This window comes from Heptranchias perlo, chromosome 20, assembly GCF_035084215.1.
Source record: "Heptranchias perlo isolate sHepPer1 chromosome 20, sHepPer1.hap1, whole genome shotgun sequence".
Taxonomy (NCBI): Eukaryota; Metazoa; Chordata; class Chondrichthyes; order Hexanchiformes; family Hexanchidae; genus Heptranchias; species Heptranchias perlo.
Window position 1 is genome coordinate 13,647,243 of NC_090344.1, and position 15,777 is coordinate 13,663,019.

The following is a 15,777-nucleotide window of genomic DNA, read 5'->3' on the forward strand; positions in this document are numbered from 1 at the left end:
ACATCACACTCATAAAACACACCCACAGTTCATATGTCAATACTGCACTCATATATATACATCCACAGTTCATATATAAACATCACACTCATATATACACTCCCACAGTTCATATATAAACATCACACTCATATAGACACACCCACAGTTCATATATAAACATCGCACTCATATATACACACCCACAGTTCATATATAAACATCGCACTCATATATACATGCCCACAGTTCATATACAAACATCGCACTCATATATACACACCCACAGTTCATATATAAACATCACACTCATATAGACACACCCACAGTTCATATATAAACATCGCACTCATATATACATACCCACAGTTCATATACAAACATCGCACTCATATATACACACCCACAGTTCATATATAAACATCGCACTCATATATACATACCCACAGTTCATATATAAACATCGCACTCATATATGCACACCCACAGTTCATATGTCAATACTGCACTCATATATACACATCCACTGTTCGTATATAAACATCTCACTCAAATACACTCACCCACAGTTCATATTTAAACATCGCACACCTATATATACAACGACAGTTCATATATAAACATCGCACCCACATATACAAATCCACAGTCCATAGATCAACATCGCACTCATATATACATACCCACATTTCATATATAAACATCGCACGCATATATAAACACCCACAGTTCATATCTAAACATTGCATTCATATATACTCACCCACAGCTCATATATAAATAGCGCATTCATTGATAGTCACCTACAGCTTATATATTAAAATCGCATTTTTTTTATTCGTGCATGCGATGTGGGCGTCGCTGGCGAGGCCAGCATTTATTGCCCATCCCGAATTGGCCTTCCAGAACTGCTGCAGTCCGTGCGGAGAAGCTTCTCCCACAGTGCTGTTAGGAAGGGAGTTCCAGGATTTTGAACCAGCGACAATGAAGGAACGGCGATATATTTCCAAGTCGGGATGGTGTGTGACTTGGCGGGGAACGTGCAGGTGGTCTTGTTCCCATGTGCCTGCTGCCCTTGTCCTGCTAGGTGGTAGAGGTCGCGGGTTTGGGAGGTGCTGTCGAAGAAGCCTTGGTGAGTTGCTGCACTGCATCCTGTGGATGGTAAACACTGCAGCCACTGTGCGCCGGTGGTGAAGGGAGTGAATGTTTAGGGTGGTGGATGGGGTGCCAATCAAGCGGGCTGCTTTGTCCTGGATGGTGTCGAGCTTCTTATGTGTTGTTGAGCTGCACTCATCCAGGCGAGTGGAGAGTATTCCATCACACTCCTGACTTGTGACTTGCAGATGGTAGAAAGGCTTTGGGGGTCAGGAGGTGAGTCACTCGCCGCAGAATATCTCGCCTCTGACCTGCTCTTGCAGCCACAGTATTTATATGGATGGTCCAGTTAAGTTTCTGGTCAATGGTGAGCCCCAGGATGTTGATGGTGGGGGATTCGGCGATGGTAATGCCGTTGAATGTCAAGGGCAGGTGGTTAGACTGTCGCTTGTACGAGATGGTCATTGCCTGGCCCTTGTCTGGCGCCAATGTTACATGCCACTGATGAGCCCAAGCCTGGGTGTTGTCCAGGTCTTGCTGCATGCCGGCTCGGACTGCTTCGTGATTTGAGGGGTTACGAATGGAACTGAACACTTTGCAATCATCAGCGAACATCCCCATTTCTGACCTTATGATGGCGGGGAGGTCATTGATGAAGCAGCTGAAGATGGTTGGGCCGAGGACACTGCCCTGAGGAACTCCTGCAGCAATGTCCTGGGGCTGAGATGTTTGGCCTCCAACAACCACTACAATCTTCCTTTTTGCTAAGTATGACACCAGCCACTGGAGAGTTTACCCCCTGATTCCCATTGATTTCAATTTTACTGGAGCTCCTTGGTGCCACACTCGGTCAAATGCTGCCTTGAAATGAAGGGCAGTCACTCTCACCTCACCTCTAGAATTCAGCTCTTTTGTCCATGTTTGGACCAAGGCTGTAATGAGGTCTGCAGCCGAGTGGTGCTGGCGGACCCCAAACAGAGCATCGGTGAGCAGGTTATTGGTGAGTAAGTGCCGCTTGATAGCACTGTCGACGACACCTTCCATCACTTTGCTGATGATTGAGAGTAGACTGATGGGGCGGTAATTGGCCGGATTTGATTTGTCCTGCTTTTTGTGGACAGGACATACCTGGGCAATTTTCCTCGTTGTCGGGTAGATGCCAGTGTTGTAGCTGTACTGGAACAGTTTGGCAAGAGGCGCAGCTCGTTCTGGAGCACAAGTCTTCAGCACTACAGCTGGGATTTTGTTGGGGCCCATAGCCTTTGCTGTATCCAGTGCACTCAGCCGTTTCTTGATATCACGTGGAGTGATTCGAATTGGCTGAAGACTGGCTTCTGTGATGGTGGAGATATCGGGAGGAAGCTGAGATGGATCATCTACTCGGCACTTCTTCCTGAAGATGGTTGCAAACGCTTCAGCCTTGTCTTTTGCACTTACGTGCTGGATTCTGCCATCATTGAGGATGGGGATGTTTACACAGCCTCCTCCTCCCGTTAGTTGTTTAATTGTCCACCACCATTCACGACTGGATGTGGCAGGACTGCAGAGCTTTAATGTGATCCGTTGGTTGTGGATTCGCTGAGCTCTGTCTATGGCATGTTGCTTCCGCTGTTTAGCATGCATGTAGTCCTGAATTGTAACTTCACTAGGTTGGAACCTAATTTTTAGGTACGCCTGGTGCTGTTCCTGGCATGCTCTTATGCACTCCACATTGAACCAGGGTTGATCCCCTGGCTTGTTTATTAATGGTAGAGTGAGGAATATGCCGGGCCAAGATATTACAGATTATGCTGGAATACATTTCTGCTACAGTTGATGGCCCACAACACCTCATGGATGCCCAGTTTTGAGCTGCTAGACCTGTTCTGAATCTATCCCATTTAGCACGCTGATAGTGCCACACAACACGTTGGATGGTATCCTCAGTGCGAAGACGGGACTTCGTCTCCACGAGGACGGTGCGGTGGTCACTCCTACCAATACTGTCATGGACAGATGCATTTGCGACAGGTAGATTGGTGACGACGAGTTCAAGTAACTTTTTCCCTCGTGTTGGTTCTCTCACCATCTGCCGCAGTTCCAGTCTGGCAGCTATGTCCTTCGGGCCTCGGCCAGCTCAGTCAGCAGTGATACGACCGAGCCACTCTTGGTGATGGACATTGAAGTCCTCCATCTCGAGCACATCCTGTGCCCTTGCTACCCTCAGTGCTTCCCCCAAGTGGTGTTCAACATGGAGGAGGATTGATACATCAGCTGAGGGAGGGCGGTTGGTGGTAATCTGCAGGAGCTTTTCTTGCACTTGTTTGACCTGATGCCATGAGATTTCATGGGGTCCAGAGTCAATGTTGAGGACTCCCAGTGCCACTCCCTCCTGACTGTATATCACTGCACCGCCACCTCTGGTCGGTCTGTCCTGCCGGTGGGACAGGACATGCACAGGGATGGTGATGGAAGAATCTTGGACGTTGGCTGAAAGGTATGATTCTGTAAGTGTGGCTATGTCAGGCTGTTGCTTGACTAGTCAGTGGGACAGCTCTCCCAATTTTGGCACAAGTCCCCAGATGTTAGTGAGGAGGACTTTGCAGGGTCGACTGGGCTTGGTTTGCCTTTGTCGTGTCCGGTGCCTAGTGGTCCGATGCCGGGTGGTCCGTCCGGTTTTATTGTTATTATTACTTTTATTAGCGAGATTTTACAACTGAGTGGCTTGCTGGGCCTTTTCAGAGGGCAATTAGGAATCAACCACATTGCTGTGGCTCATTTATACTCACTCACAGTTCACTTATAAACATCGCATTCATATATACTCACCCACAGTTCATATATAAACATCGCACTCATATATATATACACCCACAGTTCATATATAAACATCGCTCTCATATATAAACTCATTCGGTTTATAAAGCAACAGCGCGCTCATACACCCACACCCAGTTTATAGTAGCAGATCGGTACCGATCGCCGATAGAGCTCTCAGATTCCGAGAGTCCGAAGTAGCAGCGACCGAACAAATTCTGGATCTCATCCTTAACACAGACCGGTCGATCCACATGTAAAATTACATCGCACTTGGATATCAGGGAGGGTAATGGTTTCTGAGAATGTATCAGGGAGCCTAATGGCTTCTCAGTGGCGATCCATCGGGGCAAGGGGATCTCAGAGAGGGGAAGGGACTGTCAGAGGGTATCAGAGAGTGTAAGGGGATCTCAGAGCGGAAAAGGGATAATCAGATGTCATCAGAAAGTGTCAGGGGGCTCAGAGAAGGGAAGGGACTGTCAGAGGGCATCGGAGAGTACATTAAGAACTGAGAGAGGGGAAGGACTGCCGAGTCTGAGAGAGTGTAAGGGGGCTAAGGGCAGATCTGTGTAAGGGGCACTCAGTGGGTATGAGAGAAGGTAAAGAACGCTGACAAGGTTCAAAGATGATCATGGACTCTCTGAGGTCAGAGACAAAGTGTATCAGAGAAGTTAAGGAGCTCAGCGAGAATCAAAGAGGGTAAGGGGGGCTCAGGATGTATCAGAGAGGCGAATGGATCCAGAGATGTCATCTTCTAAATATTACAATTTCGAACATTCAACATTTTTGATCACAGCAATAAATGAAGCCGATTGAACCGATAATCTGCCGTGTCCCATCTGGAGGGAATGAGAAGGTAGAATCGGGAGAGACTGGATATTTGGCAACGCTCAAGGTTTCATTTCACACAGCTCAGTGTTGTGTCTGTTTTTTAACTGGATTTCATGAACTCGAGAAAAGAGGTTGCAATTTGAAAATTTTATTACCCATTGTGCAAAATAGAACACAAATCGCCCAACGTGGGGCTCGAACCCACGCACCTGAGATTAAGAGTCTCATGCTCTACCGACTGAGCAAGCCGGGCTGGTTGCTAAAATTCTTCCCATTCTATTATTGTAGAGAGACAGCTGTTGGCTTTGCTGCAGGGGTTCAGTTCGTTCTGCAATCTCAGGGTTTCTCCTTCTGTGCACCTGATTTTCATTCTGGAGTCAGTCTGATGCCGTTTGCACGTCATTCAGCACCACGCTGAGCTGAAAAGGAACATCGGAACAGGAGAGGGCCATTCAGCCCCTCTTCCTGCTGTGCCATTCAATTCGATCATGACGTGATCTGCAACTCAACTCTCCATCCCCGCCTTGGACACAAATCCCTTGGAACCCAAACCGAGAAATGATCTATCAATATCAGTCTTGAAAATTTGAATTGAGCCACAATCCACATCCTTTTGGCCGAGAGAGTTCCAGCTTTCGGCCGTATTTTGTTTGCTAAAGTAATTCCTGATTTCTTGCCTGAATGGTCTGTCTCCAATTTCAAGATTAAAACCCCTCATTATGGATTCCGCCAACATCGAGAGAGATGACACAAAGATAGACAGAATTATAAGCAGTGCAGATGGAAGAATGAGAGTACAGAGAGATATTACGAGATTAAGTGAATGGGCAAAACTGCGGCCAATGGATTTTAACGTAAGCAAGTGTGAGGCCGTCCACTTTGGACCTCAAAAAGATAGATAAGAAAACATATTAATGGATGTTACTCCAAAAAATTAACCTCATGACATTTTGTGCGAATTCGCTTGTTTCAAAAGTCCGCCAAACTTTTAAAAGTTACCAAAATCTCATGGTCCGTACGGGGATCGAACCCGCGACCTTGGCGTTATTAGCACCACGCTCTAACCAACTGAGCTAACCAGCCATGTAGACAGCTTAGCTTTATGGGCTTACCCACGTGTTGGGTAGCTTGTGTTTATTTTTAAACCGGCTGACAGGGTTTTTGAACGAATGTTGAACAAACCACATCCCTTAAACATTGTTACTTGTTTCTGAAAACATTGTCGAGGATGCAGATCAAAATTAACAAACAAAGAGCACTTTAATGTAACAAATTAAATTCCGATCAATATTATTTTACTAACAATGAACAGCCCATCCATAAAACACTGCCCCGCTATAAAACCTGTGGGCAGGACCCTGAGCTACTGTGAAAATGATATCACCGCAACGTGATTCGATCACGCTGCGTTTTGACGTTGAGTCAGATATCTGTCTGTCTTTCTGTCTGTCTGTTTATCCGTCTGATTGGGTCTCTGCCTTATTCTCAGGCCAGGCTTTTTGTTTGCTGGCTGCAGGCCTCGCTCCCCGACTGACTGAACAACCACCTGGCCGTGTGTCAGAATCAATGACTGTGACTGACTGTCTGCCCATTTATGGCCACATTTCTGAGTTCCTGCCTTCGCTCTGTGTCGCAGGCCTGTCTCTGTCCCTTAGGATGACAACACACCCACAAGCTTCACGACTGAACGCAGGTTTGGTCAGTCTGTCCTCGCAGGTCCTACGGAAGCTAATGATTTTGAACTGAATTATTTTTCCTGAGTGTCTTGTGAAGTTTTGTTCAGTGATATGTTTGCGAAAGAGAACGGAGTAAACAGTTAGTGTGCAACTCGCCATTTCTCTACATCGGAATAGAAAATGTGATTGGATGGATAGAAGAGGTCTGAAAGGATGGCCGATCGGCTGTGGGTGGCACCGAATTCTGCAGTGGCTGCAGTGGTTGATTACCGGTAATGAAAATGAGGTAATATACTACCACAAGCTGCCGGTGAAAATCATTCAATTTCCCAAACTTGACCCACCGAATCAAATGAAACTCGTGGGAAAGCGACAAGACAACGCCGGTCTATCGGGCATCGTTTGAAGCAACTGGCAGTTTAAAGTAGCATCTACCGCCATGCAAGTACTGCCATGTGCCGCTGCGATCGCCGAGTGGTTGAAGCGTTAAATTCAAGATCAAATGGAGTTTTCCTTCGCAGGTTTGATTTCTGCTCGCTGAATTATTGTTTAAAGATCCGTTCAATGCTCAAATGAATGAACTGGATCTAACTCACTTCATTTATCTCTCTCAGAGCATGAGAGATACTCGAGCGTGGCCGACGCTTTTAATTGGGTGCCCAATGTACTCTTGCAAAATTCAAACACACAAGAAAGAATCTTGCCCAATCTGCAACTAAAATTCTGCTACTTTGCAGAACCACCCATTTATACTCGACTTTATTTTCATGAATCTCTCTATCTCTCCCTGTCTCTTGTCTCTATGTTGTCCCCTGATGGACTTCTCAGGCTTCCTGGAACGGTGAAGGCTGATCGAACCTGCAACACCAGCAGGGAAAGGGAAAGAAAATAAAGACTGAGACGGTCTGAAAAGGAAAGGTGCAACCCAGCTGATAAATTCGTAGCTAATGTCTCCACATTTTTGTCTCTTCGCCCTCACAGTGAAAGAAAACAGCAATGTGAGTAAAATATACTCATGGCAGCTTGTATCCTCTGACGATGCCGAGACAGATGCCAATGTAGCTTCAGATTAACTAATTCTGAAAAGTATTGTTTGAAAAAACAAGTCGTACATTGTAAACGAATTTAGTAATGAGAGGCTAATATTGGTGAATGGAAATAGGAAGTGTACAACTTGATATTGCTTCATATAGGAATAGAAAACGAGATTGGGTGGACAGAAGCGGTTGGAAAGGATAGCCGATCGGCTGAAGACAATGGTGAAATTTTAGAACGGCTGCAGGCCTTTCGAGCAAGCGGCTCGTTGATCTAGGGGTATGATTCTCGCTTTGGGCGTAGGGGTATGATTTTCGCTTTTGGCGTTTTTCTAATGAAATATGCGAGAGGTCCTGGGTTCAAATTCCAGACGAGCCCTGTTAGCGCACTGCTTTTTCGTGAAAAGTCACCAATTGGATTCTGACATCTTTGCAGTTGTGAGAATTGAATTATATTTGAGCTCCAGAGGACAAAGTGCAGAAGTTTCCAAGGCGCAACACACACGGAGTAAATAAAATGTCTCAAGATGCTGTGGAGATTGAAGCTGAATCTGAATTTCCCTCAATTTCGGCGGTCTCATTGATATTAGATGACGGGATCGAGAACCACATATTCAAGTTTGCCGATGACACAAAGATAGACAGAATTATAAGCAGTGTGGATGGAAGAATGAGATTACAGAGAGATATTACGAGATTAAGTGAATGGGCAAAACTGCGGCAAATGGATTTCAACGTAAGCAAGTGTGAGGCCGTCCACTTTGGACTTCAAAAAGATAGATCAGAAAATATATCAATGGATGTCACTCGACAAAATTAACCTTATGACATTTTGTGTGGATTCGCTTGTTTCGAAAGTCTGCCAAACTTTTAAAAGTTAACAAAATATTGCAATAGAAACCATATGGCCCGTAGGGGGATCGAACTCGCGACCTTGGCGTTATTAGCACCACGCTCTAACCAACTGAGCTAAACGGCCATGTACACATATTAGCTTTATGGGCTTACCCGCGTGTTGGGTAGTTTGTGTTTATTTTTACACCAGCTGACAAGATTTTCCAACGAATATTGAATAAACCACGTAAATTAAACATTGATACTTTTTTCTGTATATATTGTCGAGGATGTAGATCAAAATTAACAAACAAAGAGCACTTTAATGTAACAAATTAAATTCCGATCAATATTATTTTACTAACAATGAACAGCCCATCCATAAAACACTGCCCCGCTATAAAACCTGTGGGCAGGACCCTGAGCTACTGTGAAAATGATATCACCGCAACGTGATTCGATCACGCTGCGTTTTGACGTTGAGTCAGATGTCTGTCTGTCTATCTGTCTGTCTGTTTATCCGTCTGATTGGGTCTCGGCCTTATTCTCAGGCCAGGCTTTTTGTTTGCTGGCTGCAGGCCTCGCTCCCCCACTGACTGAACAACTACCGGGCCGTGTGTCAGAATCAATGACTGTGACTGACTGTCTGCCCATTTATGCCCACATTTCTAAGTTCCTGCATTCGCTCTGTGTCGCAGGCCTGTCTCTGTCCCTTCGGATCACAACACACCCACAAGCTTCACGACTGAACGCAGGTTTGGTCAGTCTGTCCTCGCAGGTCCTTCGGAAGCTCATGATTTTGAACTGAATTATTTTTCCTGAGTGACTTGTGAAGTTTTGTTCAGTGATATGTTTGCGAAATAGAACGGAGGAAATAGTTAGTTTGCAACTCGCCATTTCTCTACATCGGAATAGAAAACGTGATTGGATGGATAGAAGAGGTCTGAAAGGATGGCCGATCGGCCGTGGGTGGCACCGAATTCTGCAGTGGCTGCAGTGGTTCATTACCGGTAATGAAAATGAGGTAATATACTACCACAAGCTGCCGGTGAAAATCATTCAATTTCCCAAACTTGACCCACCGAATCAAATGAAGCTCCAGGGAAAGCTACAAGACAACGCCGGTCTATCGGGCATCGTTTGAAGCAACTGGTAGTTTAAAGTAGCATCTACAGCCATGTAAGTACTGCCACGTGCCGCTGCGATCGCCGAGTGGTTGAAGCGTTAAATTCAAAATCAAATGGAGTTTTCCTTCGCAGGTTTGATTTCTGCTCGCTGAATTATTGTTTCAAGATCCGTTCAACGCTCAAATGAATGAACTGGATCTAACTCACTTGTCCGTCTATCTGTCTGTTTATCCGTTTGATTGGGTCTCTGTCTTATTCTCAGGCTTTTTGTTTGCTGGCTGCAGGCCTCGCTCCCCGACTGACTGAACAACTACCGGGCCGTGTGTCAGAATCAATGACTGTGACTGTCTGCCCATTTGTGGCCCTGAAGTGCCACATTTCTGAGTTCCTGCCTTCGCCTTTTGTCACAGGCCTGTCTCTGTCCCTTGGCTGCAGTGGTTTATTACCGGTGGTTTATTACCGGTGGTTTGTTACCGATGGCTTGTTAGGCTTGGAGTGTGATTCTCGCTTTGGAATATTTGACGATTGATTCTGAGCGAGGTCCAGTTTTTCAATGTTGTTTGAAGCTCAAATAAGTATGAACCACATTTAACCAACCACATTTCTCTCCTTCAAACAGATATTTCAGCAGACGAGTGTCCAATAGTCTCTTACAAGACATTTGAAGGAATCTCTCCCGAATTCCATGTTAAATTCTTGCTCGTTCGCAGAACTTGATCTTTGTTTCTATACTTTAATCTGTGTCTTGACTCTCTGTGTTTTCACCTCATGGACCTCTCAGGCTTTATTAAACGGCCAAGGATGATTGAATCTGCAGAGAAGTGTAAAGATAGGAAGACTGAGACGGTAGGAGAAGCAAAGTTGCAACCCAGCTGATGAATTCATAACTAATGTCCACTAATGTCTCTTCGCCCTCACAGTGAAAAAAATCAGCAATTTGAGTACAGTGTACTTTTGGAAGAGCGTATAATCGGCAGATGTTGAGACAGACACCAATCGAACTGTTGTCGTGGCGATGAAAGCGCCCAATGCTAAACACTAGATCACAAGGTAACGCTGAACATTCTTTGCTGTGAACAAGCAGACCAACGCGGCCTTTCCCACTTGTCATTTTCGGGCCAGGCAAGCTGCTCGCACAAAACAGCATTTTCTATTCGAACTACGATCGGGACAAAAGGTGATGTTCAGTCAATGACAGCACCAAGTGCAAGTAGCCATATACACGAAATAGAAAGTGAGGTAATATACTACCACAAGCTACCGGTGAATTTCATTCAATTTCCCAAAATTAACGCACCGAATCAAATGTAGCTCCTGGGAAAGCTACAAGACAACGCAGGTCTATCGGGCATCGTTTGAAGCAACTGGCAGTTTAAAGTGGCATCTCCTGCTGCTTCTGTGGGGAGTGAGAGAGAGAGAGAGACTGTCGGTATCTGCGTACAGTTTGATTTTGTACAGAACTGCAGAGAGAAACAGCAATTATACCGGGGCTGTGAGATATGGTATCTTATTCATATTTAACTACAAGAATATCCGGAATTAAATGCTGAAAGGAATGGAGAGATCAGAGGCCTGAGAATAAACACAGAGCTGAATGAATCACGAAAGAGTGAAAGAGAAATAAATGTCATCAGTTCCACAGTGTCTGGTGCGGAATGTTGAGAACTCCCCGGTGGGCTGGTGGTTCGAATTCGGTGATTTCACCGCCACGTGGTTCGATTCCCAGTCAGGGAATGAACGTTATACAAGAATTAAGAACCTATTGAATTAACTGCATGAAGCAAATTAATCGCAGTTCGTCGTTGCATCATTGTTTGAATCAACATTAATCAACAGATACGTTTTTATTTCAGACTGAAGGAGATACTGACATGGTCATCCAGAGACAGTCAAAACTTTAATAAGATTTTTGCTCTTTGCATGTGATGAATTTTTATCATTTTACACATTGTAAGTCATAAAGTAATACAAAAAAATCAGAAGCCTTTAAACTGAGTTAGAGTCGAACCTATAATGTTTTAAACCTATTAGAAGATGCGTTATTTACTGCACCGCTGGCTCAGATTGCAGAAGGTAAGCAGCAGCGCACACTCTCACAGCGCTGCGAGATGAACAGGTCCCGAGTCAGCCTCGGTCATGAGCACGGGACACCACGAGTCTGAGGGCATCAAAAGGCGCTCACTGAACAATTACCAAAGAGAGGTACGTTTTTTTTCCGGCCGACGACAGCTTTGCTGGTCGAACAGAACACTTCAAAGGAGTAGATCTTTATGATCGTTGGTTAAATTCCGTCTCAAAGGAGCGATCAAGCAGCAATTAGCTCAAGGCCGCTCTCGTAAGTTGACAGCTTAACATTTTGGCGCTGTGGCACAGGACGCCTCTTTTCCTTTCTCAAACCTTAAGGCTTTCTGTGTCTGCTCGAACACGGCTGTTTCGCTGGAGCATTTGCCTCTCCTCACCAGCAGGGAGTGCCATCGAGCTGCAACACTTCAAACCGCATTCACTTTCAGGCAAAAAATCTTCTCCCAGTCAGTCAGACAGACAGGCTCTCCCTGCTTCCTGAAGCTCGGGGTGGCTATTTCTTTCCGGTAACCTGGTCTGTCTTCCACAGGCTCGGGCTCTTCTCAGCATCATTCATGATTAATGTGGTTTTCCGTTCTGCTGTTGTTCACTTGCTGATGCTCGATACCGCCGATTGTAGCAAAGTAATTAATGTATTCAGAGAGCAAGGCAAGATTTCGCTGCTGGTCGTGGAGCTGCTTGGAGCCGAGTGCGAAGCAGCTGCTGTGAAGGACAATCCGTTCTTATATTTTTTGCTGGTTTACTTGAAAACAAATCTACCGTGGACGGATATCGGGTTGATTTTCTGGAAGGATCAAATCAACAGCTCAGAAAAATCTACCAAAGCCAAAGGAACAAAAAATATCTCCGTCTTTGTAAAGGATTAAATGCCGGAATTCAGAATCCAACCCACGCCTCGAGGAGAGGTGGAGACCTAAAAGCAGCGCCTTCGACCCGCGAGGCGATCCAAACTCCGAAACTGTGATTTACTGACCCTGATTTGCCCAATGAGGCGCCAAGAAAGTTTCACGTGGTCCGATTTTCGGTGGATGCTGTTGGAACGCTAAAGGAGCCCCATTGGTCAGAAATCAAACCTTTCAGGTGGTGAGCGAGAATTCGACCCCTGAACCACCAATACTTACATGATCAGTAAATGCATGTGTCCTTTTGGAATCTTATCTGAAAGAACATGCAGTCGGACAGAGCTCCTGTGATCACCCAACTCAGTCTGATCCACAGCCATACTGCCATGTGCCGCTGCGATCGCCGAGTGGTTGAAGCGTTAAATTCAAGATCAAATGGAGTTTTCCTTCGCAGGTTTGATTTCTGCTCGCTGAATTATTGTTTAAAGATCCGTTCAATGCTCAAATGAATGAACTGGATCTAATTCACTTCATTTATCTCTCTCAGAGCATGAGAGATACTCGAGCGTGGCCGGCGCTTTTAATTGGGTGCCCAATGTACTCTTGCAACATTCAAATACACAAGAAAGAATCTTGCCCAATCTGCAACTAAAATTCTGCTACTTTGCAGAACCACCATTTATTTACATGAATCTCTCTATCTCTCCTTGTCTCTTGTCTCTATGTTGTCCCCTGATGGACTTCTCAGGCATCCTGGAACGGTAAAAGCTGATCTCACCTGCAACACCAGCAGGGAAAGGTAATGAAAAAAAAAGACCGAGACGGCAGGAAAAGTAATGGTGCAACCCAGCTGATAAATTCGGAGCTAATGTCTCCACATTTATGTCTCTTCGCCCTCACAGTGAAAGAAAACAGCGTTATAAGTGAAGTACACTGATGGTAACTTATATTCTATGACGATGCAGAGACAGATTACAATGTTGCTTCAGATTAACTAATTCTGAAAAGTCTTATTTGATAAAACAAGTCGTTCATTGGAAACGAATTTTTTAAAGAGAGACTAATATTGGTGACTGGAAATAGTTAGTGTACAACTTGATATTGCTGCACATTGGAATAGAAAACGAGATTGGATGGACAGAAGAGGTCTGAAAGGATGGCCAATCGGCTGAAGACGGTGGTGTGATTCTCGCTTCGGGTATTTCAACGACGTGAATATGCGAGAGGTCCCGGGTTCAAATCCCAGACGAGCCCTTTTTGTCACTGTTTCTGTGTTCGAAGTCACCAATTGGATTTTGATATCTTTGCAGTTATTAGAATTGAATTATATTTGAGCTCCAGAGGACAGAGTGTGGAAGTTTCCAAAGCGCAACACACACGTAGTAAATAAAATGTCTCAAGATGCTGTGGAGATTGAAGCTGAATGTGAATTTAGCCCAATTTAGGCGGTCTCATTGATATTAGATGACGGGATCGAGAATCACATGTCCAAGTTTGCCGATGACAGAATTGTAAGCAGTGTAGGTGGAAGAATGAGATTACAGAGAGATATTACTAGATTAAGTGAATGGGCAAAACTGTGGCAAATTGATTTCAATGTAGGCACGTGTGAGGCCGTCCACTTTGGACCTAAAAATGTTACATCAGAATACTTTATAAATGGTGAATTGCTCGAAACTCTTGAGGTCCAAAGGGACTTCGGGGTCTATGTACATACATCATTAAACTGTCATGGACAGGTACAGGAAATAATCAAATAGTCAAATAGAATGTTGGCCTTTATATCTGGAGGGTTAGAATACAAGGGGTTAGAAGTCATGCTTCAGTTATACAAAGTTCCTGGTTGGACCAAACCTGGAGTACTGTGATCAGTTCTGAGCACCGCACCTTAGGAGTGATATATTGGCCTTGGGGGGAATGAAGCATAGATTTACCAGAATGGTATCTGGATTCCCAGCGCTAAATTATGAGGAGAGATTACACAAACTAGGGTTGTTGTGGGGAAAATGCTGGAGTCTATAATTAAGTATAGGGTGACTGAACACCTCGAGAATTTACAGTTAATCAGAGAGAGCCAGCATGGATTTGTGAAAGGAGGTCGTGCTTGACAAACCTGATTGAATTTTTTGAAGAGGTGACTAAAGTAGTGGACAAGGGAATGACAATGGATGTTATTCATATGGACTTCCAGAAGGCATTTGATAAGGTCCCAAATCAGAGATTGTTAGCGAAGATAGAAGCCCATGGAATCGAAGGAAAAGTACGGACTTGGTTAGAAAGTTGGCTGAGCGAAAGGCGACAGAGAGTAGGGATGGGTAGGTACTCACATTGGCAGGATGTGACCAGTGGAGTCCCGCAGGGATCTGTCTTAGGGCCTCAATTATTTACAATATTCATTAACGACTTCGATGAAGGCATCGAAAGTCTCATATCTAAGTTTGCCGATGACATAAAGATTGGTGACATTGTAAGCAATGTAGATGAAAACATAAAATTACAAAGCGATATTGATAGATTAGGTGAATGGGCAAAACTGTGGCAAATGGAATTCAATGTAGACAAATGTGAGGTCATCCACTTTGGATCAAAAAAGGATAGAACAGGGTCCTTTCTAAATGGTAAAAAAGTTAAAAACAGTGAATGTCCAAAGGGACTTAAGGGTTCAGGTACATAGATCATTGAAGTGTCATGATCAGGTGCAGAAAATAATCAAGAAGGCTAATGGAATGCTGGCCTTTATAACTAGAGGACTAGAGTACAAGGAGGCAGAAGTTATGCCAGAGCCGTACAAAACCCTGGTTAGACCACACCTGGAGTACTGTGTGCAGTTTTGGGAACCGCACCTTCGGAAGGACATATTGACCTTGGAGGCAGTGCAGCGTAGGTTTACTAGAATGATACCCGGACTTCAAGGTTTAAGTTACGAGGAGAGATTACACAAATTGGGGTTGCATTCTCTACAGTTTCGAAGGTTAAGGGGTGATCTGATCGAAGTTTATTAGGGGAACAGATAGGGTGGATAGAGAGAAACTATTTCCACTGATTGGGGATTCTAGGAGTAGATGGCACAGTCTAAAAATTAGAGCCAGACCTTTCAGGAGTGAGATTAGAAAACATTTCTACACACAAAGGGTTGTAGAAGTTTGGAACTCTCTTCCGCGAACGGCAATTAATACTAGCTCAATTGCTAAATTTAAATCTGAGATGGACAGTTTCTTTTTGGCAACCAAAGGTATTAAGGGATATGGGCCATAGGCAGGTACATGGAATTAGATCACAGATCAGCCATGATCTTATCAAATGGCAGAGCAGGAACGAGGGGCTGAATGGCCTATTCCTGTTCCTATGTTGCATTCCCTAGAATTCAGAAGATTAAGGGGTGATTTGATCGAAGTTTCAAGATATTAAGGGGAACTGAAGGGGTAGATAGAGAGAAACTATTTCCGCTGGTTGGGGAGTCTATGATGAGGGAACATAGCGT

At 44.6% G+C, this 15,777-nt stretch overlaps 2 non-coding genes across 2 annotated transcripts; both read right to left on the bottom strand.

Moving 5' to 3' along the window:
* Window positions 1–4,881: 4,881 nt before the first annotated feature.
* trnak-cuu (transfer RNA lysine (anticodon CUU)) lies at window positions 4,882–4,954 on the bottom strand. The gene has a single exon. It is a non-coding gene; the product is annotated as a tRNA-Lys (tRNA).
* A 756-nt stretch (window positions 4,955–5,710) lies between these two features.
* Window positions 5,711–5,784, bottom strand: trnai-aau (transfer RNA isoleucine (anticodon AAU)). Its single transcript has one exon. It is a non-coding gene; the product is annotated as a tRNA-Ile (tRNA).
* Window positions 5,785–15,777: the final 9,993 nt, after the last annotated feature.